The sequence below is a fragment of the Vipera berus genome, assembly GCF_964194415.1.
Source record: "Vipera berus genome assembly, chromosome: 1".
In the NCBI taxonomy this organism is placed as follows: Eukaryota; Metazoa; Chordata; class Lepidosauria; order Squamata; family Viperidae; genus Vipera; species Vipera berus.
In genome coordinates this window covers 139,831,071-139,857,152 of record NC_138202.1, presented here as the reverse complement: position 1 = coordinate 139,857,152, position 26,082 = coordinate 139,831,071, and the positions used below count along the sequence as shown (strand labels likewise).

Here is a 26,082-nt window from a genome sequence, read left to right as displayed (position 1 = left end):
GTTATAAACGTAAGGGTAGGAATAGCCATTAATTATTCAGTTTTCAATAGTAGTCTTGAGAGGATTTTTGTTACTCCAGGAGCTGCTGTAGCTCTAGGCATAGTAATTAACTGATCACTTTTGCATTCTCCTACTGGTTGGCTGAAGGGAGCACTGATTGGCTCATAGTATTCCCTATCTGCTGTCAACAATCTGAAGTCAGAATGAATAAAGACAACCACAGGGCTGATTTCAAAAAAATTCAGAGCGATTGCAGAGTAGTGATAGTACCATCTAGAAGGGCTTAGTCTGTTACCAAACATGTGTTGCTACAAAATGGTAAAAGGTAGGGGTTTTTTTTCAAACCACAAACCTATCAGCAAAAAGCATATGCATTACCTCGGGATCTATTCCTTTGCTTTCACTGATATAAAATAGTCCCTACTCTTCTCTTCATCAATCTACAAAATGCAAATGTGAGCAGACTACATCTTCCTGGTAGGTACTTCTTTGATAAAATAAAACTATTTCATTCATTCACTTAATACAAAGATTACTTTCCAACCACAAGACAAAAAGCTGCTTTTTAAATATATATTTGCGCTGTAAATGCTTCTCAGTAGTATGTTTAGACTAAAGATGCTTATTAGAGTTTATCTTTATGATATAACCCCTTGGAGTGAACTTTTGAGATAGGAGCCTTATTACGGTAACTCATTAACAGGTGAGATACAAACACGACACAATTGTCCACAATAGTCATCCAAGAGTAATAATCAAGTAAAAAGATTTTATAAGAATTCTGTGAAACTTGGTCACTTATGCCAGTTTTTGCATATTCATGGAACTCTTTGTAAAATATACAATACCTAGCAGTTTTAGAATTCACTAAATTTGAAGAGAATTTTCACCAAGCACAAACCACTTTCCCTTTATACTGGAGAAGAAGCAAACACAATCTGACATACTTGAGGTGCTTGAAAACTATTAATTAAAAGTTAATTATTGCCATAGGAGGACCAACTCTTGCCTACCAAAGAAGATGAGACATGTAATTTGTAGTAAATAGTGTGATTCAGTAACTACAATGTGACCTCAGCAATAGCACCATATCAGATTCATTTCCTGTGTAACTACAAAAAAAAAGGTTGAAGCAGATTAATTTGAGCCATTACTGATTCAAAATAAGTTATGCTGAAGTTCCACTGAAATAATTTAACCTGCATCCTGGTAATTGCATTTAGGACTAAAAGGTAGTCATTGCAAAACCTATTATTGGAATATTTCAAACTGCTCTGCAATGTGGTTCCTAAAGATTACAGACCAAAAGGGTCTATACCATTTTAATAGCTATTTTCATTGCTCCTGGAGTTACACAGCAAATATAATTAACAGCTTAAAGCTATGAAAAAGGGTTCCTAAAAGGTTCTTGAATATTTTGCCAAGCAGAAATCTGGATTGTGAATGCTAACTAATGTACAAGCAAATAAACTGTATTCAAATTAAATACTGAAAATAAAATCCATAAATGCTGGAACTGCTACCCAACACAATCTCTCTTACATTCCAGTCTTTGAAATAGGCTACATCTACCTACTGATGGAATGGCATCCTTACACAGGATAAATTTTCCTTTCTCTTTGCATTTCTCTACCTGTGGTGCAGACGGTTGGGAAAACCCTTTATAGAACATCTGAGGGGATTCACTTAGAAGAAGAAAGTCTTACGGCATGAGACTATATTCACTTTATTGTTCACCTGTTTTATCCAATCAATTTTTAAAAAGACTTTTTATACTAATATTGCAGGTAAAGTGAAAACAGTGTCAGAAAAAAACACATAAATTTACATCAGTATAAATCATTACCTAAAACTAGTACAGATTTGAAATGAAATGCATATAATAAGCTACAACAGAAATAGCTTGATAAGCCTTGGCAATATTATCCCGAGAAGAAAGAATAGTGTACAATATCTGAAATGGGAGGGGTTTTTTTTAACCAATCCAAAAGAAGGCAAGAGTAACTCCTCTCTCTGTACAAATCTAATCTACAGTATGCAGTAATGGTCTCCTCTTCTTCAACTTGTTCTCCACCAGGCTACAAATGATAGGGCTATGCATTATACTAAACTATAAAGTGGTCTAGTTGACTAAGCAAATTATGGAAATTCAGCCATTATGGCTTATGACAGTGCAATGTGTGAAGTCACTCATTGTATATTCAACAAAACATGCTTAGGTGTAACATAGGAACTTCTGCAGCAGTCCTTGAGTCCTTCTTATTGAAGTCTCATTGCTGCTTAAGCAGAGCAATCAGGATTACCACAATGAATTTCCATCTGATTGTCAACAGTGCTAATGAGGACTTTGATAGTTGACATGGGCAGTCATAGATGATATCTGAGCTACAGGTGTCCTTAAAGAAGTGGAAAAGAACTAGCTAAAAGAAACTTTTGCTCTTTAAACTCAAGGGAGAGTTTAGTAAGTTTAGATTAGAAAGTAAAAGTGCACTGCAGAAATTGATATGGATGATCTGGTGGTTGTAAAAGCCCGCTCTTCCTTCATGCCTCTTATTTGGCTCCAACTACCCTTCTATGTAACAAGTTGCAGCTAGAGGTTAGAGCCTGAGTTCTATTATTGTATGAATCAGAGCCCACCAACTCACACATTCATGATCATACCTCTGAGGCTATTTATCTCTGGAAATTATTGCTTACAATTGAGGTTTCCTTTTTGTCCCACCATCTCCACAGAACATCAGGGGCTCCTCAGGCAGTATCTGAGCCTGAGGACTAATAAATATAAAATAGCATAACAAAAGACCTTATAAAGAACTATAACCATATGCTGCTGTTTTAAAACCAAAGCTCCTGTAGCAATTAGGGCCTATTTTATCCAATATACTGATTCACAAAAACACACTTTTAGCTTAAAGAATCTTATGCTAAAGTATGTTTATTAGCTTCTAAAGTGCCAAGCCTTTTATACTTCTGGAACATGATCAGAACTTATATATAATCACAAAACTGTGGAAGTGATCCATGAAGCAACTACAACTGAATTATACCTTTCTAAAGTGTACTCATCTAAACAAGAATAGGTCCCTCTAGAAAGGTCACTTTGCAGTCCAGAAGGACGGAAAGCATTTGCTCAACAAGCTACATTCTGAAATTTGCAATAGTCCCTTAAAGCCAATGAAAAATAAAATACCCATCTCTAGAATGCATTATCTTGACTCCTAAAGGAGGATAATATTTTTTTTTAAGAAAAAGGAAATGGTATCAAGAAAAAGCAGCACCAGAAAGAACACTGCAGGTTCTTGCCCCATCAGTTGCTGGAGAATCTGAGAAAGGTTGGCATGGCCAAAGCCAAAGAGCTGTGCCAAAGCTTTCTCCTTCCTTCAGTTCTTGGCTGGCCACTTCATTTCTCCTCCCCTCCCTTCCTCTTTCAAAGGAAGTGGAAACTCCTGGCCTCCCTACCAGCCTGCAGATTCATGGGAAGGCGAGAAAAACCTGAATGAATGGAATGAGAGGATCCCAAGCCGCAAAAGAAGTCCAGATGGCAATTTCCACTCAAACCACTCTCTGCTGGGTTTAAAAAAGAAAAGAAAAAAAAGGGGTGGGTGGGTGGATGGGGGAGAACAGGGAAAGCAAGAGTGGTGGTGATGATGATGATGATGATGGTTCTGAGGAAGGCCACGGTGTGATCACTGCTGTTGTTCTTCGCACCACCACCACCACCACCACCATTATCCACCACCTCCACCAGCTAATCTACGGCTAGCAAGAACAGACATCACATACCCGAATTTGGTGCTGGCGGGGAGTCTCGGCGGGTCTCATACCTACGGTGCTGAGGGAGGGGGGGCGCGCCTCTACGCCGTGGCCCCCAGTGATGGCGTGAGGAGGGCGGAGGAGGAGGGGGGAGGAGGAGGAGAAGGAACGGGCTGTGGCGGAAGCGTGGCGTCCGGGCAGAGCTCTTGGCGGCGGAGCCGCATTGCTCTCTCTCCCCCCACAGCCGCCGCCGCCGCCGCCGCCACCTCCTCCTGCTGCTCAGCCACCCCTCAGCGGGGAAGCCAAAGCAGGAGCTCTGCTCGGCCCCCCTTGCGCTGGAGCTCCCCCTCCCCGGGCTGCCCTGTCCGGGCTAGCCAAAGTCTGGGAAATGGGGGGGGGGGAAAACCCTTGCAGAGGGCACCGTACAAGCCCAGACAGCCGCTTGTTACTATTACTGGGACCCGCACCGCTTCCTCACTTCCGGGAGAGACGCAGCGTGCGTGCTTACGTCACGGCCCGAAACAGCGCGGGGCAAATCAGCGTCGGAAGCCACCCGGGCCGTTCGCGGGGAGGGGCTATTCAAAATTGAGTTAATGCACGCTCGGCTCCGGGAGTTCGGAAGCACTTGGGCGCGGGGGGGGGGTGCGGAGTAAGGTGGGGGGGGGGGTCGGCGTCTTGAGGGTGGTGTGTGTGAGTGAGAGGAGAAGCTCGGCGCGCGGCAGGGAAGCGCTTCTTTTTCGTTCTCCGGCTGTCGCGGTGAGCCTTGTGCGCATCGTCGCGGATTGATTGGCAGAGCCGCGGGGAAGCTTCCTTAAGCCAGGAGGTGCAGAGGGCGCCATAGAATGCCAGGGTCAGGCTGAGCCTCCCGCCTGCAAGGAAACCACGCGTTTTCAGCTTGGCCGATCGAGTTCGCGTCACGGTGTCGTGGTTTGCAGGATCTCCTTTGCCCTGGGGATTCCGGCAGTCACCATTGCTGTGCTACAAGCTGAGAAAAGCGGCTGGTAGGTGGAAGTGGCTGTTTCTGCCTGGCACTTCCTCCCGTGTCTCTCTCCTTCTCGCTGCCAGACTGAGAAAGACGGGAGCCTCTGCTGTTAAGCAGCTAAGAGTGCGTGTGCGTGGGAGTCCCACCAACTGAGGCAGTTTGGTGTAGTGGTTAGGTCAGGGGTCGGCAACCTCGGCTCTTTTATGACTCGTGGACTTCAACTCCCAGAATTCCTGAGCCAGCTATGCTGGCTCAGGAATTCTGGGAGTTGAAGTCCACGAGTCATAAAAGAGCCGAGGTTGCCGACCCCTGGGTTAGGTGATCAGGCTAGAAATCTGGAGAGTGTACAAAGCCTGCTGGGTGACTTGGGCTAGTCACTCTCGGCCCTAAGCAGGCAAGGGCAAACCACCTCTGAGAAGCCTTGCCAGGAAATCCTCAGGGACCAGGTGGAGAATGCAGTAGCCCAGGTAGTAAATGGGGCTGGTTATTCAGTGCATACAATTGAAGTCCTCAACTTCAAACCCTTCATTTAGTGTCTGTCTGAAGCTACAACAGCACTGGAAAAAGTGACTTAATGGCCGTTTTTCAAACTTAGCAACCATTGCCACATCCCCAAGATCAACATGATTAAAATGTAGATGTTCGGCAACTGACTCATGTTTATGATGGTTGCAGTGATGATTGCATGTGATCACCTTCTGACAAGCAATGTCAGTGGAGAAGCCGGATTCACTTAACAACCATATTACTAGCTTAAGAACTTCCGTGATTCCCTTAACAACTGTGGCAAGCAAAGTTGTAAAAATGGGGCAAAATTCACTTAGCAAACATTTCACTTTGTAACAAAAATTTTGGGCTCAGTTGTGGTCATAAGTTGAGGACTGTGTATAACATCTCTACTCTGGGAGCTGCATTGGTTGACACTATACTTCCAGGTGCAATTCAAGGTGCTGGTTGTCACCTTTAAAGCCCTTTATGACTTGGGACCAGGTTACTTGAAGGACCATTTCTCCCCAGTTGTTTCTACCTGCCCAATCTGGTCAGGCCCAATGGGCATTTGGCAGTTCCCAGATGTTGTGTCTTTTCTGCTGTAGAATTCACTTCATGGAACATTTTGCCTTCAGAGATCAGGCTACAGGTAGCTCTCAACTTAGGACCTAAATTGAGCCCAACAATTCTTAAGTGAGTTTTGGCCCATTTTATGACCTTTCTTTAAGGTTGTTAAGTGAATCACTGTAGTTGTTAAGTTAGTAACATGGTTGTTAAGTGAATATGGCTTCTGCATTTACTTTGTTTGTCAGAAGGCTGCAGAAATGATCACATGATCCCGGGACACTGCAATCAACATCAATACATGCCAGTTGCCAAATGTCTGAATTTTGACCACGTGATCATAGGGATGCTGCAACACAAAAGGTTGTAAGTCAAGGACTACCTGTAATCCTGATCCTCTGGCTTTTTATAAATCCTTAAAGACTTGACTGTGGACAGGCCTGGGGCCCAGAGTATATGTAGAGACCAGTTTCGTGATTGATTTAGTCATTATGATGGGTGATTTATTTTCAGCTCCTATGCATTTTAATGTGCATTATTTAATTATTTTTCTTTTAAACATTTTGCTCATTGTCCAGAGTCATTGGTGAAATGGGTGGCCGTACAAATTGAATAAAGGAAGGAAGGAAGGAAGGAAGGAAGGCTCTGTCAAGTTTGGGAATATGAAATGGGCCTATCACATCTGGGCTATAAAGTTTCAGACCATGCTGGATTGCTGCAAAATACAGAAAACTCTAGCTCTTTGCTGCCTTCTCGTTGGCATCACATTATTATAATTGGAGCCTTAGCAGTTCCTCCACTTTTTAACCACTGGTGTTCCTCCATTTTTTATTGAGTGGATTCAGATAATAATAAGTAACAAAATAGACAAACTATGCTGAGATCCTAAGTGAAAAACTGGGTTGGGGTAATGGTATGTCTTTGGAATTCACTTTTGTTTAATCTAGCAGCCCAGAAAATAAGTCCATGAAGATATGTTTGAGCACCAAGTCTTCTGCAGCCATTCTTTGAACTCACAGTTTTGGTTCTACTTGCATTTGTTGCACAGACCAGGGCTTTTCAACTGGTGGTACGCGTACCACTGGTGGTACGTGAGCACCGGGCTGGTGGTACGTGCCTTCCTCCCCCCACCCCGCGTCACACCCATGCACCAGCCTTGCTGCGTCGACCCGCCAGGAGCTCTCCGTGGACTGGAGCCCATCGGCAGAGGTTGGGGCCGGCCGTACGCACCAATCAGCTGGCAACTCCATATGGCTGGCCTCAACCTCCGCTGATGGGCTCCAGTCCACAGAGAGCTCCCAGCGGGTTGATGGCTTCCCAGCGGCAACCCCGGCCAGTGAGGAGGCTGGGAGGAAGGTGGCGGCCCAGTGCTGGGGCTGCCAGGGCTCAAGTGCAAGGATCAGCGCCGCTTTGCAGCTGATCGGCGCTTCTTCAGGGCTGTCAGGGTTCAAGTGCCAGGATCAGCGCCACTTTCCAGCTGTTTGGCACTTCTTTGGGGCAGTCAGGGCTCAGCGGAAGCGCCAGGATCAGCACCAAGCTCCAGCTGGAGCTGCTGAGCCCCAAATAAGCACCAATCACCTGGAAAGCAGCACTGATCCCTGCTCACACACACACACACACACACACACACACACACACACACACACAAACACGTGCGAGCAGTTACAGCTGAAGGCGTTTCAGCCTTCAACTATGGCTCCCACTCCTCCACCATTTCTCTTTTTCTCTCTCTCTCTCTCTCTCTCTCTCTCTCTCTCTCTCTCTCTCTCTCTCTCTCTCTCCTTGCGGCATTGCCCCCTAGCAGGGCTCCTGATTGGTTCTGCGCCCACTTCTCTCCCATTGCCCTTTGCAGGCCTGCCGTAGAGCTAGACGTGAAACGCCCGGGGAAGGAGCTGTGGAGGCGAGCGGGCAGGTGGGTAGCGCGTTCCCTCCTAAGAGTTCCCTCCAGGCTCTGCCCCCACCCGACGCCACCATCTAAGGGTTGGCTTCTGGCCTCCCTCTACGCGTCTCCGATAAGGAGCAAGGCCCCTTGCGTCTTCTGAGGCAGCCAAAGCCCGTGTGGGAAAGAACGATCTTTATGGAAGGAAAATAAGCCCAATTTCGGGACTTTAAAGGCAACTGCAATGGAAGCATGACTGTGTCTGATACCTCCCTATCTTGGACTTTAGAAAGCGGTTTTCCTAAACCGAGAGTGCCTGGTAGCAAGAGGAAATAATGGGGAAAGGAGACGGGGTGGGGTGGGGGAGTTGGAGTCGTTGAAAGCACAATTGCTCGGAGAATGGAGGAGAAAAGAAGAGAAGAAGCGACCCAAAAATCTTAGGGAAGAAGTGGAAAAACAAAAAGGTGACAAAAGAAGAAGCCCAGAATTGTGAATTGCTGGGAATGAACCGAGGTTGGTGGAGGAATAAATATGATCAAGTTAAAATAAAAAAAAAAACAAGGAAGGAAGGAAAGAAGAAAGGGAGGGACAGTGGGAGAGAGGGAGGGAAGGAAGGAAGGGACAAAGGGAGGAAAGGTAGGGATATTTGCCCTTCAGAGTATAAACAGTAACATGCCTATTGAAAAGTTTGGTTTCCCTCCTGCCCATTCACAATAGTAACCCATGGATCCCCCCCACACACAGGCACCCTGCAACCTGAGGGAGGAAGGGACAATGAAAGGGAGGGAGGAAGGAGGGCATCCACCCCAGTCCCACCGCCCTCCACCATAGACCCATGGATTCCCCCCACACGCACCCTGCAACCTGAGTGATGAGCTGCCCTCCCCCCCCCCGGGCCATTGACTTCACTTGTCAAAAAGTTGCAAAAGGTTATCACATGACCCTGACCATCATAAGTATGAATCAGTTGCCAAGCATCCGAATGTAAATCACATGACCCTGGGGATGCTGCAACAGTCATAAGTGTGAAAAATGGTCATAAGTCACTTTTTCACTGCTGTCGTAACTTCGAACAGTCACTAAGTGAATTGTAAGTCGAGGACTACCTGTACTTCATCATTTTTTCCTTTTTTTTTTGGGTCAAGTTTTTGACACTTTGCTGGGTGACTGGTAGTACTCAGACATTGCCTTATCCTAAAAGTGGTACAATGGGTGAAAAGGTTGAAAAACCCTGGCATAGACCAAGGAAGCAACCTGTTTGCCCTTACTAAAAATGGGTTCAGAAAAGTTTAAATGACAATTTCTGAGTCCTTGTGGGTTTTCTTAATAAAAGCATACAAAGCACACACAAAAATTCAACGTTCTGTGTATGCTGAGGTTGTGTCTAGTGGTCTGATACTGACATAACAATTATACAGTTATTATGTTAGTCTGATCCAACAGTTGTGGTTTTGCGGGTCTTCCTGAAAATTCTCATTTCCTTTCATTTCAACCTGAATTGAATTCACTAAATGCCACCTATTTTGATATAGGTATAAAATTAGATAAGCGGAAGAAGCATGCCCTGCTAGATCAAACTAGTCCATCAGTCTGTTCTCGCACTGGCCAACCAACTGCAACAGAGAGCCCAGCAGTATTCCCAACAGGGTTGCCAGAGACAGTCATCCTGTCATCAAAGCTAATAGCTGTTGATCCCCAAAATGTCCATGAATTGGCCCAGCCCTTTTTTAAAGCCTGCCAAGCTGGTAGCCAGCACCAAATCTCATTAGTCTTCAAAAAGACTTCTTCATGATATATTTTTGAATACACGCTTAGTTGTCAGCCGTTCTAATGACGGGGAAAAAAAGAGAGACTACTATAACTGTCTAATTTATTTCTTGCAGTTCAGGCTCTTTCTGGTCTTGACAAGTGTTACACGACTAATGTATTGAATCAAACTGCGCATTTAGCTGAATGAATTTACTACCGCTTGTCAAATTTGCACAGGATTTAAGCTTTGATCTTAGGAGTATGGATAAAGATTAAGAATGCTTACAGAAGATGTATATTTTCTGGTGCACATTACAGGATAGCAAATGGGTAAGTTGCCTCTATCACCTCACACACTGGAGGCTTTTCGGCTCTTCCCCCCCTCCCTTTTTCAACTAATCCATTCCTTTCTTTTGATGTCTGTCCTTAACATGCTGACAGAAATCACACACACTTAGTCAGAAGAGTATTGAAAATTGGAACAGGTTATTAACGACAGCATAGGCATTAGCCAATAGTTTTTCTCTGTACTTGTTTTTTTAATCACTTCAAATTGATAGATGGTAATAGCAACTAGCAGCCATTTCTGGGGGGGGAATGCAACATCGTTTTTTAACTTAATGTAATTGTGTTTATAGGGACGCGGTGGCTCAGTGGGTTTGGATGCTGAGCTTGTCGGCAGTTTGGCGGGTCGAATCCCGAGTGCCGCGTAACAGAGTGAGCACCTGTTACTCATCCCAGCTTCTGTCAACCCAGCAGTTCAAAAGCACGTAAAAATGCAAGTAGAAAAATAGGGACCACTACGGTGGGAAGCTAACAGCGTTCCGTGCCCCTTTGGCGTCTAGTCATGCCGGCCACATGACCCCGGAGACATCCTCGGACAAGCGCTGGCTCTTGGGCTTTGAAACGGAGATGAGCACCGGCCCCTAGAGTCGGAAACGACTAGCACGCGTGTGCGGGGGAACCTTTACCTTTACCTTTAATTGTGTTTGCAAACCAGCCCCATGTTATACAAAAAGGGTGTTAATTGTCTTTGGGACTATGTTACCTTAGCCTTTTGATAATCTCACATTTCTTAATGAGTCAGATGAACAATTTTATTCTCTGGTGTACCTGCGCCCATACCTTTTTACAGAGGCAGACATTCTTCTTTGCTGACTGAACTTTCTGCAGCAATGCAATAGTGCAAGGGGAAAAAAGCAAGATATATTTTAAATAGGTGAATTCTGAATAATAAGGGGAAAACTTAATTCCAGTTGGCAAAATATAGTTAATTGATATATGTCAAACTTTTTTTGCCTCCAATTCTGCATGTACACTTGGGAAAGTAAAAAGGACATATTGAACATAGTAGGACTTACCTACGAGTAACCATGCATAGGAATGCATAGTTTAAACTGGATTATTTCTCTACTAGGGAAAACATTTTAAAATTTGAGAACTTCACTAGGCAGGAAGTGATAAGGGGGTCCAATATCACAATCTTCCATTTATAGTTTCTTTAATGTTTTCCCATTGTTTATTTGTCTTTCACTTTTTCCTCAAAGAAGCAATGACGGAAAAGCTATACAGTGTGTTTTTGATGGATGTTGCTCAGAGATTTCTGCCTGGGATTATTCTTAGCCTATTTTGCAAGAAACAGAGTTTGCAGGAAACGGAGTGTATCTGCTGCCACTGAACAACCTGCTCAAATATCCTTTTTGCAGCAACTTATTTAGTTGCTCCTTTATGAAATTTGGTCCTTGGATGGCATAGGATGCTTTCTTTAGATTTTCCACTTGTGTGACCAGATTTTCATTGCAACCACTAATATCCATTCAGCCAGTTGTTTGTTTTCAATGTACTGCTTGCTTTTATTTGATTTGAAGCACTATTTTAAGCTTCTTATCTTTGTTGCTGCCTTGATTTGTGTTGTTTTTGGTTTTTTCCGCTGGAGAGTTGATACTGAAGTGCTGCAGATGTAAGATAGACTTTTAAGGAATGGGATTTCAGCTCCCTGGCTTTTATAAAACGTTTACCAAACACATTTTATTACTAAGAAAATCTGTTAAGAAATAGATTGGAGAATGAGCCCACATTTCCTTACAGTCAATACCTTATTAAAACCACTAGTCACAAGGAACAGACCATGAAACAAATAAAGCTGTTCCTGTGTCTAGGCCAGGGGTAGGCAACCTCGGCTCTTTTATGACTCATGGACTTCAACTCCCAGAATTCCTGAGTCAGCTGACTCAGGAATTCTGGGAGTTGAAGTCCATGAGTCATAAAAGAGCCGAGGTTGCCTACCCCTGGTCTAGGCTGACAGAATTCTAACATAATCTAATAATTGAATTTACTGTATTAAAGATTCCCATCCTGCCAATTTCTGTGCACCTTAACTGAATGGGAATCTACTACTAACCTGAGCATTTGGCAAGCTGTACTTAGATTTTGGAAAAAAAAGCAACAAAGCACTTTTCAAACTCTCAAAATAGTATATACTACTGTAGATAGCACATAATTCACACAATTTCTTGACTTCAATTTGTTGTAAGACAATATGCAGAATTCCAACAGGGCTTTATTTTAGATAACTAACAACTCTAATCCCAACCTTAAGATTTTTTTAGGGATTAGCTCTTGGTCTAATTTGGAATTCTTCAGATATGATAGAAGTGTAATTTCCATAACTGCCAGTCAACATGGCCACTATACTGTCTAGGAATTCTGTTGTCAACGTATCTGTAAAGTGTCAAAATGGAGGGAAGGGTACCATAGTCTTAGCATAGCCTGCCACTGTTATTCCAATGTCTACATAAAGGTTCTCAACCTGTTCCCAAATTTGGGAAGCATCAAGCTGATCTTGGCTGATGTCAAAAAAGCTCAATAGGGTTGAACCTGTATAGTACCTCAATAAAACAAGTACTGTGATGAAGAGAACTAATGTCGCTGGCTAAGATTATCTCCTTTAAGGCCTCAACAAATCAAAACTAAGGCCCCTGCATCATTTGGTTCCCCAAAATACTGGCACTTGAGAAGAGAATTTGTTTCTCCCGCTGAAAAGCTTTACTCAGGGAAGGGGTCAGAGACTACTCAGAAAAGAAGTTGGCCATGTGTTCACAGCCAAGGCTGGAAGGCTTACTGAGACTGTGAGGGCAGGAGGGCAAGCCTCAAACTGCTCCTGCCAGTTCTGTTTAATTCCTTGGTTAGATATTTTGAGAGTTACTTCAGATTCTTGATTCGGACTGCTGAGGCTCCAAAAGAGCATTTTGGTTGTCATCATCTGTCCCTGGATGCTCAAGGGATTGAGGAGAATAAACTTCAGAAGGATTTATATTCATTCTGAGAGAGGGCAGCAGCAACCCACTTCTGCATCACTGTCTGAAAAATAATCTGGTTCCTTCAATTAAGTCAGCAGAAATAGTGCTTGATCCAAAGGAGGCATTTCCTATCAATAGCAACTCAGATCTTTTTTTTTACTTACAATTGGGGTGCCTATATCCCAGGGGCTTCAGGAGCTTGTGTCTGTGGTAATACAGAAACAGGAAAGTAGAAGGGGGGGTAGAGACAGGAATGCCCCTGGGTGTAGTGTTCGCGGTAAGAAGGACGACAGCTGGCTTAACACAACAGTTGTTTTATTTTGCCTCACAGGAACGAACAAGTAGGGGACAATCTCCCCTTATATAGGGATGCCAGCGGGGGCTAGCCAATCCCTGTCTTAGAACACTTCCCGCCATTTCGGCTCCTTCCAATCCGCGCGGACCATGTGTGCAGCTGTCAAACTCAGCTGTCAACTGTAGCCGCGTGTGGAGCTATCAATGGAGACCGCGTGTGCGGCTGTCAAAGGGAGCTGACACGCGTTTCTTATTTTGAACAGTATTGATAATTACATACAATACACTGGGATTTTTTTATATGTTTGCATCAGCACTCCTGAGCTGCCATACTTTATGGACTCTTGTCTTGCCTCTCTTTTTGTCTAGAATTCTTTACACCTTTAATCTTCCCTATTGATACAAGATGTAAGCTGCCTTTGAGCCATCTCACAAGCTCATTCCCTCTTAGCAAACGTTAAAAGAAAGAAGAAAACCTACCTCTGTGAAATCAAGGAAGTTGCTAGTGGTGGAATTGCTACCTCACAAAAATATAAGACTGAGGATCCAGGGAATATCTTTCCCTAAAAGGTAGCAGGATATCTTAAAAAGGGACTGCTGGGCCGTTTTTAGTCAATGGGACAAAAAGGGCAAAATATTCCTATTTGTCACCTGAATTGCCATGGTGAAGGTTCAAATATGATCTCACACCAACTATGAGCTCCAGCCGCATTCAACACGAGTCTTCCTCTAGCAGTTCTTAAGTGTTTCCTCTTCTGCTTCAACTTCCTGAGATCCAGTTGTATGGTTTTGGATACTGACCAAAACAATTACTTCAAATGAGTAATTGTTTTAGGCAATACGATAGAAAGTCGTTTGCCTCTCTCAATTGATGTTGTGCACTTTAAGAACATGTCTCCTCAACTCCATGACAGGAGTTTCTGCACTTGAGCTGTTTTGCACCAAATCTCTTAAATGCAGAGATAGCTTTGCTAACCCTAGGACCTGGTTTTGCCCTTGATTTTTTTTCCTTTGGAAAGTCCTTGGAGAAGCTGTGCTGTGAGGAGAATAAGGCCTTTGAACAAGTTATACATGTCCCTAGCTCACATCACCTGAGAGATGCACATTGGATGATCTTCATGTAGCTCACATTTGTCTCATTCAGTCCCTGAGCATCACCACTCACTGGTGCTCCCATGGAAGAAGACATCAAGTGGCTCACCTGGCTGTCCTTTTTAATCAAAGGTATAAATTAAAATTCCCGATTTCACTGCAAGATTAGGTTTAGGCATAAGTGAAAATGAAAGCATAGATTTAAAAGAGATATATTTCAAAATACTTTTAAAAATATCCTTTCATCAAAATTATTTTAACTTTTTTTCTAGGTAGCCCTCCTGCTTTGCATGATGATTTCAGTCCAGGAAAAATTAAGTGCTGGATAGTTTTCAAGATAAACTGAATTAGACTGCAGAATTCTAGACAATTAATTTAATTTAATTTATTAATATTTGTATACCGCCCTTCTCCCGAAGGACTCAGGGCGGTGTACAGGGCAAGAATAAAACACAAAGCTACACAAATTAAAAAGTAATTAAATACATGCCCAACAATAAATACATTAATAAAACCCCAATAAAGTGATAGTAAAAACCCCACCAATCCCCCCTCAGGCCAGGCCGGCTTGTTCGAACAGGTATGTTTTCAGATCGCGGCGAAAGGAGCGAAGATCGGGCGCCGTCCGGAGCTCAACCGGTAACTGGTTCCATAGCTCCGGGGCGCCCACAGAGAAAGACCTCCCGCTGGGGGCCACCAATCTACATTCTCTGACCGGTGGCACCCTGAGGAGGCCCTCTCTGTGGGAACGCACAGGGCGGAGGGAAGTTGACGCCGGCAGCAGGTGTTCCCTGAGGTACTCCGGACCCCTGCCATGTAGGGCTTTAAACACCATGACTAGTACCTTGAATCTCACCCGGAAGACAACTGGCAACCAATGCAGCTCACGGAGCAGAGGTGTAACATGGGAGTATCGGGAAACTCCCAACACAACTCTCGCGGCTGCATTCTGTGCCAGTTGGAGCTTCCGGGTGGTCCTCAAGGGCAGCCCCATGTAGAGAGCGTTGCAGTAGTCTAGTCGAGAGGTCACGAGCGCGTGAGTGACTGTGCATAGATCATCCCGGCTTAGATAGGGCCGCAACTGGCACACCAGGCGAACCTGGGCGAAAGCCCCCCTAGTCACAGCTCCTATGTGGTCTTCCAGAGTGAGCCGTGAATCCAGGAGGACTCCCAAGTTGCGAGCCCTATCTACGGGGGGTAATAATTCGCCCCCCATAGAAAGAGATGGAATGTCCGAATAAACCCGGGATGAACAACTAGTGGGTGGGAACCAAGAGTTGGCGTTTTCTATATCTCTTTGCTGCCATCTACAGAGGTTTGTTCTGAGTCACCTTGCCCCTTTTACTGAGAAAGAAGCGTTGATAACAATGAATATTAGTTATTCCAAAATCTAGGAAGATGGCCTTATTTCTCTATCAGCTTCAGGGTTTAAGCCGTTCATCTCCCACTACCACCACCATTAAACAACAACAGACCTCAACAATGGATCTTCAGTCTTTAGTGTACCTGAGGCACCAATGAGTCAGTCTGGAGTCTCACTCTTTCCTTCCGACCTTGCTGATTTCAGCTGATAAAATGCATCCCAACCTCTCCTTCATAATTTTTGTTTCCTAATTCTCTGCAGAAGATACATCTATTTGCAGGATATAAAGAGTCAAAATGGCAGCCATGATTATATGATCAAAGCCCCAGCCATTTTTACACATGTCACGTGTAATGCACAAAAATGAACAAACACAGCCACCATTTTGACTTCTTTTGCTTCCCCTATGGATAATAATAATAATAATAATAATAATAATAATAAATAATAATAATAATAATAATTAATAATAATAATAATAATAATAATAATAATAATAATAATAATAATAATAATAATAATAATAATAATAATAATAATAATAATAATATAATTTTATTTGTATACCGCCCTTCTCCCGAATGACTCAGGGCGGTGAACAGGGCAAACATATAAAAGTACAAAGATACAAAAGTTAAAAAAGAATTAAATGAAATGCCCAAACTAAATAGGTAAATATATTTACAACAACAATAAAATCCCAACCCATCCCCCATCAGGCCAGGCTGGCTTGTTCGAACAAATAAGTCTTCAGATCGCACCGGAAGGAGCGAAGGTCGGGCGCCATCCGGAGCTCAACCGGCAACTGATTCCATAAATCCGGGGCACCCACAGAGAAGGACCTCCCCCTGGGGGCCACCAGACGACATTCTCTGACCGGTGGCACCCTGAGGAGGCCCTCTCTGTGGGAACGCACAGGGCGGAGGGAAGTTGATGCCGGCAGCAGGTGATCCCTGAGGTACTCCGGACCCATGCCATGTAGGGCCTTGAAAACCATTACCAAGACCTTGAATCTCACTTGGAAGACAACTGGGAGCCAATGCAGCTCACGGAGCAGAGGTGTAACATGGGAGTATCGGGAGACTCCCAGCACAACTCTCGTGGCTGCATTCTGTACCAGTTGGAGCCTCCGAGTGGTCCTCAAGGGCAGCCCCATGTAGAGAGCGTTGCAGTAGTCTAAACAAGAGGTCACGAGCGCATGAGTGACCATACGCAGGGCATCCCGGTCTAGATAGGGCTGCAACTAGGATGGTCGCATACCACCTGCCAGGTGCCAGTGTACCACAGGTGGTACCTGTACCACTGGTTGAAAAGCCCTGGTCTAGGTAAGGAAATATTTGAAATGACCCAACGAGGGATGGGTTATCTAGTAATGCAATATTTGCCTATGACTATACACTAAAAAGATACCTTGCTGACCAAAACAAACCCTCAGATTTGTACTTAGCTCTGTTACGTTCTTTGTGATATCATGTTAATGCAGTTGATAACAGTACCCTCTTTGTATAAGGATGATGGGGTGAATACATTAGCATTCTCCGCAATCTGGAAAGAAAGCATGCAGAAAAAAGGCAGGAACTGTTTCTTTTTCATACAATATAGGACATGGGTGTCAAACTTGCCATGTTATCTGACATGTCGTGACGTGTCGTGACTTTTTTCGCATCTGACTTTTTTTGCACCTGAACATCGGCAAGACGAAAGAGATGGTGCTAGACTTCCGGAGAAAAAAGGAGGAACCTGCCCCACTTTACATCGGGGAGCACTGTGTGGAGAGAGTTTCCTCCTTTAAATTTCTGGGAGTCTACCTCTGCGAAGATCTGACCTGGAAAGTTAATACAACCCAGGTGGCTAGAAAGGCCCAACAGAGGCTTCACTTTCTCAGGGTCTTGCGGAAGAACAGGGTAGAACAATGGCTAATGACCCTCTTTTACCGGTCTACTATAGAGAGCGTCCTCTCGTATGGTATTGTGGTTTGGTATGCTGGTCTGACAACTGCGGATAGGAAAGTATTACAGAGGGTGGTGAGTACAACACAAGACATTGTGGGCTGTCCCCTGACACCACTGGATGACATCGCCAGGGCTCGTTGCCTTGGAAGAGTGAGGAAAATTTTCAGGGATGACTCACACCCTGGACAGTATCTCTTTACTCTCCTACCATCGGGTAGGAGATATAGGAGTACAGCCAGCCGCATCAACAGGCTGAAAAACAGCTTTTATCCGTGGGCTGTTAGGCTTTTGAACAGGAAATAATTTTTATAAACTTTATGCAGAATTGACTTGCAAGGCCGGTGTGTGGTGCAATTAGTTCACATGGTGTAATAAGATGGAGGGTTTGTTGTCACTGTGAGTTGGGGGGTGGGAGCATGAAGGGAGGCTCAGCTAATCTCAATGTATACATGGTTGTACTTTGACAATAAAGGTTCATTCATGATGCAACCGGCCCGCGGGCCGGCAGTTTAACATTCCTGATATAGGACATGCAATAATATACTTAGAGGAAGATAGATACTGAATGAATATTAAGGGGAAAACACATCCAAATAAGAGCAGTTTGATGGTGAAATCAATGACAAGCTTTAGTGTTTATGTCCAGATCAGACCCGAAGGTGCGTTTCCAAAAGGCAACCAGGCTTTCTTGGTTTTTTCCTTGAAAACGTTTCACTTCTTATCCAAGAAGCTTCTTCAGTTCTGCTTCTTGGATGAGTAGGAAAATATTTTCAAGGGGAAAAAAAAACACAAGAAAGTCCGGTTGCCTTTTGGAAAAGCACCATCCATGTCCGGGATGATAGATGTCAATAGACATCCAGAGCAAACAGCCTTTGTCAAAGCCTATCTTAATTTGAGTTCCTGCACTGACCTTGTTGGATTTGATAGCTTAAATGGCCCCTTCTAACTCTTGATTCTTTACAAAAAAAATGTAAGTTGATTAGTAAAGTAGTTTCATAAGCAGAAACTGCTTTTTGACACTGCTCATTAAAAGCACCAAAGGTTCTTTGAATAGATAAACATGTTATTTGAAAACCTATTACACACAGGCACAATGGTCACCAGGTTTAACTTATCAGTCCCTGCTTGAAGTTATTCAACGAACGTTGACCTAAAAGTTTTCAAACTTTCTGTAACATCAAAGCCAATTGCAGCTAGAAAAGTGCAGACACCTTTGCTTGTTCAGTTTTAGGCCAAATGTAAAATAACATTGAGGAAGCTACTTATCAGTGGACAGTACCCTTGACATCTGGATGGGCAAATGCTGACACATCATGCAATTTAATAATTGTTAGTTCATCCAGTGCTTTCAGTGCCATATTTTCACTGAAATGGTTTTGCTCGCATTCATGTGCTGCATAATGAAAAATATTATGTCAGGAGGGAATTAAACAGGAAGGCAAATTTGACTTGCCATTCAACTTGACTGGCCAGATGGTGGATTAGTTTAGTCATACTCAAGCTAAACCTATCTGTTTGAGCAATCCAGTCTGGTCTGACGGGTTTTGTTTTAATTATTGTTTTAATGTAACTTATCTTCTGCATTTGGGCATTAGGGTTTAATTTGTTTTCAATTTCTGTATTTGTGCATTTTGATATTTATGTCACTGTTCACCGCCCTGAGTCCTTGGGGAGAAAGGCGGTATACAAATCAATCAAATAAATAAATAAATAAATAAATAAATAAATAAATAAATAAATAAATAAATAAATATTATCCTATGAAGGCTACACTGATGATAAGAGAAGACTGTTATGTCAATCGAATCAAAGTTGCTTTGCGACCATTTATTGACTTGATTACAAATGGGTTCAGGTTGTCACTGCTGTTCTGCTGCGCTCTGTTTTCACATAGGCATCCGATGGACCACGTATGTAGTCCCGTAGCACCTCCACATTGCACTCCTGAAATCTGATACAAAATGGCTGATTTTTGTTGCTGTTCTTATCGTTAAAATAAGGATCAAAATGGATGCTGTCAGTATAAGGTTTAATACATCCATTTTGACGGTTCACCCATGTACTGTGAAAAAAGATTGTCCTTCCTAATCTGTGACATCACTTTGGCAATGGTTACATCTCTGGTGGGCAGATCTACCAAGCTCAATAGGTTCCTCTCTTTTTTTAATCACACAAATTGCTGCAACATTTCACAATATGTAATAGTATGTGCACAATTGTAACGTGAAATGCATTAGAACTTTATCTCATAAGTGGTTTATTTTTTTCTTCCAAATAGAGATAAAAAATAAACACTAAATCATCTGAGTTTTCTGTTTCTAAAAGTGTAAACTAGTGTCTTTTTTATTTAGTTTGGTAAACTATTGAGGTTTTCTATGTATTGTTGGAATGGGGTGGGGAGAGGAAAGAATGAATTCCAAGATTTTAAGATTTCGATTAAATTTGCTGACTTGCTTTTGAGAATGTGCAAGTCTGCTAATGAAATCTGACTCCAGATAACCTTGAAAATAATTGCTTAAGCAATACAGCATTGCCCAGCTTTCCAACCTTAAAATGCTTGTACTAGAACAATAACTTTCTGAGCTTCATTTTGAATTCTCAAAATAGAACCTCTGTAAGGCATGAAACAGCGTTCCGTGCGCCTTTGGCGTCCAGTCATGCCGGCCACATGACCACGGAGACGTCCTCGGACAAGCGCTGGCTCTTCGGCTTTGAAACGGAGATGAGCACCGGCCCCTAGAATCGGAAACGACTAGCACGCATGTGCGGGGTAACCTTTACCTTTACCTTTAAGGCATGAAACAAAAAAGCCTGTGTGAAAATATCACATCTAAAGGTTTGGATGCCTTCTCCTCTTAACATCTAGACTTTGGAATGAGTAGATTATGGGAGCAATGCATAATCTGAACCAATCAAGTACATTTTCATCCTTAAAGGTATCTTACAGTGCTGCTGGGCCAAAAGATACCTTTCTGGTTTTGAAAGACTGTCCAGAAACATAAAATCATCTTTCCACGATCATATGCTTCCAAAAGAATTGGACTGCACTTCCCATGATTGTCCAATCATAATGCCACTATCTACAGCAAGATTCCCCACAATATTTTAAATTGCTCCAATTGACCTCCGTTTGCATGAATAAAAGCAGACACAGATTTAACATAAAAAAATAGCTGTATTCATTAATAGTGAATGATTCAACTACTTAGGATCTTCATTTATTGATCTAATGATCAATCTTGCTTCATTGTGGTCTGGGCTAGAAATTATTAATCCAAACAATTATACTTAAGAAAGTGATGGTGAACCTTTTAAAGACTAAGTGCCCAAACTGCAACCCAAAATCCACTTATGTATCATTGGGTGCTGGGTGGACGTGGCCCTTTGGTGGATGTAGCCCATTGGGTGGGCGTGGCTGCGGTGGTCATGGCAGACTGGTTAAGCATGGCCACCTCGATGTTGCTCGTGGGGAGGGATGCCTGTGGGGGCCATGCAGGGTTGGGGGAGATCCAAGGGGTCTCTGGCGGGTAGGACGGTGGGCAGGAGGCTCATCCTGTGGAGTGAGGCAAGGCACGACGGGGCAGATCAGGGGTGCCATTGCCACAGGGCAAGACAAGGTGAGGCAGGAGCTGTGGTGGTTGCTGCCTGACACCATTGGCCCCTGCACACAGTGAGCGCAGGGGGCCAACTGTGTCCATCAGCAGCCACAGCCTGCTGGCTCATTGGTTTCGGCGTGACATGGCTGTTTGCTACCTCATGCATCGCACCCAATGCGGCTGCCATGAGGCCACAGAACAAGCCGGGCAGAGGTAAGGAACTGGCCTCCAGCCACGGCCACTTGCCGCCTCGTGCATCGCACCCACCCCCATTGCAAATCTTTCCAGAAACTCACCACAAAGGATGCCTGGCTCGAAGGATGCCAGCACAGCTCCCAGGAGCCAGATGGATGCTTCATGGCAGTGACACTGGGCAGGAGGTGGCAAACGGCCACTTTTGGCTGAGCTGCATTGCAGCAGAATTGGGCGCAATACGCGAGGCAGCAAACAGCTGTGTCATACTGAAACGTCATTTGCCGCCTTCTGCCCAGTGCCACTGCCATGAGGCCATGGAACAAGATGGGCAGAGGTAAGGAACCAGTATACCAGTTCCTTACCTCCACCCGGCTTGTTCTGTGGCTTCATAGCAGCAGCATTGGGTGCAATGCGTGAGGCAGCAAATGGCTGCGGCCGGAGGCAAAGAGTTGTGTCACACCAAAACTGGCCATTTGCTGCCTCCTGCCCAGTGCCGCTGCCATGAGACCGCGGAACAAGGTGGGTGGAGGTAAGGAACCAGTATACCAGTTCCTTACCGCCACTTGGCTTGTTCCGTGGCATCATGGCAGCAGCATTGGGCAGGAGGCGGCAAATGGGGTTTGGTGTGGCGCAGCTGTTTGCCACTTCACATATTGCGCCCAATGCTACTCCAACTCAACCCCGCCACCCCGACCCAACCCTCGCAAAGTGCCATTCCACTGTCTTGACCCAACCCTTGCAGAGCGCCCTTCTCCCACCACTGGTTCTTCTTTGCCATCCTCTGCCACTACCACGTGCAAGGAAACAAGAAGTTTTTTTGGGGGAAAAAAGGTCAGTCAATCCATTCCAACTTTGCGGCCTTTTTTCGCCAAAAAAACCTTCCTTTGTTTCCTTGCATGTGGTAGCGGCGGCAGATCGCAAAGAAGAAACGGCACAGGGCTGGGAGTCAGGTAAGGAAAGAAAGGCAATTTCTGGGGGGAGTGAGGATTTCTTTCCTTAGCTGCCCCACTTGTTCCAAGGCAGCTTTCTGCTCAGACACGTTGCTCTTGCCAATGTCCTGACCACCCACTTCAGTGCCCTCCCTCCCCGAGCCTCCAGCACTCCACCTGCTGCTTTGGTCGGCCTGCCAGCCCCCACCTCAACACCCTGCCCACCGCTGCCCAGCACAGCCGCCCCAGGGCTGCAGGGGCTGGTCTGGCATGGGAAGGGCATGCGCCTCACCCTTCTGCCACCATGCAGGGTAAGCTTGCTGCACCTGTCCTGCCCAGATGCCCTTGCCTCCCACAAGCATTTTTTTACTAACCTGCCTTTCAGCTGCAGTCTGTTTCTCCATTCGCTTCTCAGCCTTTGTGTGTTTGTGGGACTATCAATAAAAAAAATTTCCATCAGACTGTCTAACTTCTTGTGAGATCTCATGAGAAGTTAGAAAGTCTGATGAAACTCTTTTTTTACTGGGCGGGGGCAGGCGGGGCAACCTTACCCTGCCCAGCTTCAGCAGGTGTCTGGCAGGGGGAGAGAAGCAACTGGTCTACCACCATGCTAGCGCCACCACGTTGCTTCACCCCATGCACAGGCCCTGCCCCACCCCTCGCATGGAGCACCCTGCTCCCACCACTCTGCTCCACCCCCACACAGCACCTTCTTTCCCGCTCCAACGCGTCACTTCCTCCGCCGCTGTGTGGGTCTAAAAATAAAGTTCAATCAATCAATTCCAACTTTGCGAGATCTTTTTTTCTCCGCGAGAAGTTGAAATTGATTGATTGAACCTTTTTCCCCCCACATGGTGGTGGAGGCCTAAAGCGAAAATGTTTTATAAAACCCAGCTGAAGGCCTATGACTGGGGCAACAGCACGCGTGCCCACAGAGAGGGCTCTGTGTGCCGCCTGTGGCACACGTGCCATAGGTTCGCCACCACGGCTCTAAGATATCTGATTAATAATATTTCTTAAAAGGACGTTAAGGGTACAACTCAAGAATTCCACCAGGTACTCTGTTGCAAGAGGGATACCTGTATCTAAAGCCTTATTTTCTCCTGCTTTTTGGATGCAAAAGGCCGGAAGTATGCCTCTTTTATAAAGAAAGGGTGGTGTGTATCTGTTCACTATTCTGATAACTGTCATCCCTGTCACTGTGAGAAGTAACTCTCATCACTGGCCATCCTTGATAAAACAAATTTCAAAGACCGATTCCACCATGAACCAGCTCAGCTAGAATTAATTGCAATACTTAACCACATTTCTCATGGATTAAACAGAGACAAAGGCCTTCTTTTTCAATCACTCTCCATATGTTAACCAGCACCTGCATGCAAGAATGACAGTGAAGCTCATCATGTCTACATCTTTTTAATGATGTCAGCTTTCCTGATGGCATTTGTACATTCTGCATGAATGCAGCCAGGCTTTCTCCCACATGAGCCAGGCCCTGATGATGCAAGGCCCTGGCTCTTTTGGAAGCCAGTGCATTTAATGACTATACAAATATAGGCTGATCTCCTATAGACCAAGGCGTTGAATGCACAAATGTTACGAGAAAGGTTATCTCAATTGATTAATAGTAATAACAACTTGCGCATGGACAGGCTTGAACAAAGCAGTTTTGTGGAAATGAGCACTGGTTTAGCTCACGCCCACACATGATTTATACTGCACTATATTACGAACAGTCCTCAACAGGATTATAGTTCAAAGTTACAATGGCACTGAAAAAAGTGACCTATGACTGTTCTTCACACTTACAACAGTTGCAACACCCCCGTGGTAATGTGATCAAAATTTGGATGCTTGGCAATTGACATGTATTGATGACAGTTTCACGTCCCGGGGTCACGTGATCTCCTTTTGTAAACTTCTGACAAGCAAAGTCAAAGGTGGAGCTGGATTCATTTAATAACCATGTTACTAATTGAACAACTGCAGTGATTCGCTTAACAACTGTGTCAGGAAAGGTCATAAAATGGGTCAAAACTCACTTAACCACAGTCTCACTTACCAACAGAAATGGTGGACTCAGTTGTGCTCAGAAGTCAAGACTACCTGTACTATTTTACTACTACTTCTATCATTATTTTTTCACTTCTCTTTTTACAATTTCTCCTTTCCTTTTCTGTGACAGTGTATGTATGGTGTAGGTATATGTGTGTGTATCTATCTATCTATCTATCTATCTATCTATCTATCTATCTATCTATCTATCTATCTACATGCTCTGAGGCCTATCCATGCTTTTAATTAAGACTGGTGGAATCCACAAAATTTTCTATGATAATAAATTCATAAGTCTTTAACTTGTCACTAGAAACATGGCTGGCTTTGCTGCATGCTAGTTGTGGCATGCTGGAAGATGAAATCCAATCATTCTGAAGGCTACCAGGTCAATTAAAGCTGTCTTACCTGTTGCCCTTCCTGTTCAAATCAGTTTAGTAAGTGAAAGCAAAAAAGACTGGTGAATTCATTTCCTTCTTAAGGCTGTAATGTGGGCTCTGGTTATAGAGTTCTTATTTTTATCGCATCCAGGCACATAGAAAAGCACCAGAGGAAGTACCAACTGCTGTAAAGTAGCTAAAAAAATATTCTTTCCAAAAGCTTCTATAAAAATATAATCTTACTGTTCATAAGGTATAGTGCTTTTACAATGAAGAGTCTATATGGATTTCCATTTAAACCTCCATAATTGGAGGTTTACTACTCAGGGATAACATTTCACTCTGGGTTTTAAATTTGTTATACAAGATCCCAACACAGAAGCTATGTTATTTCAAAACAATTTGTTGCATGAAACCATTTATCTTTTAGTGAGAGCTTTTCGTTTTCAATTAATTTCAGGCTGTGTGCTGGGTATTTCCTCAATCTGAACAGAACTTGGGAAGGGAGTAGAATAGGTCATCTAGGACTAGGTTGTGGGAGTGATGGACTATGTGTGTTGTGTGGGTCTATGTATGAAAGCGAACATTAAGAGAACTCTCTTAACATGCTCTAAAAATAACAGAATAATAGAGTTGGAGGTCTTCTAGTCCAATCCCCTGCTGAAGCAGGAAATCCTATACTATTTCAGACAAATGGTTGTCCAATCTCTTCTTAAAAACTTCCACTGTTGGAGCATTCATAATTTCTGGAGGCAACTCATTCCACTGGTTAATTGTTCTAACTGTCTGGAAGTTTCTCCTTAGTTCTAGGTTGCTTCTCTCCTTGATTAGTTTCCATCCGTTGCTTCTTGTCCTGCCTTCAGGTGCTTTGGAGAATAGGTTGATTTCCCCCCCCCTTCTTTGTAGCAGCCCCTTAGATATTGGAACACTGCTATCATGTCACCTCTAGTCCTTTTTTCATGAAACTAGACATACCCAATTCCTGCAACCGTTCTTTGTATATTTTAGCCTCTAGTCCCATAATCATCTTTGTTGCTCTTCTCTGCACTTTTTCTAGAGACTCAACATCTTTTTTATATCGTGGCAATCAAAACTGGATGCAATATTTCAAATGTGGTCTTACCAAGGCATTATAAAATGGTATTAACACTTCATGTGATCTTGAGTCTATCCTGTTAATGCAGCCTATGACTGCATTGGCTTTTTTGGTAGCTGCAGCACATTGCTGACTCATATTTAAATGATTGTCCAGTAGGACTCCAAAATTAACTCCAAAACAGTTACTTTCCTGTCTTCATCTTTTCAGGTTTGCGTTATGTGCTGATATTCTGCCTTAGTTATATGCGTCTCTTTTCGCTTTTTGTACTTGTCCTTTTTATCTTTTACTTTATCAGAGTGTTCTTTGTAGAGTCGTGCTGGTTTCTTTTGAGATCTCTTATTTTTCTCCTTCATTGGAATTGTGCTAGATTAGACTTTTATAAGCTCACTTTTCAAAGTTTCCCAAACTTCCT

The 26,082-nt window shown here is 43.8% G+C and overlaps 1 protein-coding gene across 1 annotated transcript in view; it reads right to left on the bottom strand.

Annotated features, from left to right (window-relative positions):
• The window catches only part of SPOPL (speckle type BTB/POZ protein like), a 54,057-nt gene extending 49,917 nt beyond the window's left edge, over positions 1-4,140 (bottom strand). The window contains exon 1 of the mRNA XM_081337056.1: positions 3,784-4,140. The gene's annotated coding sequence lies outside the window, so the exon portion shown is untranslated. The remainder of the gene's footprint in view (positions 1-3,783) is intronic.
• Positions 4,141-26,082: the final 21,942 nt, after the last annotated feature.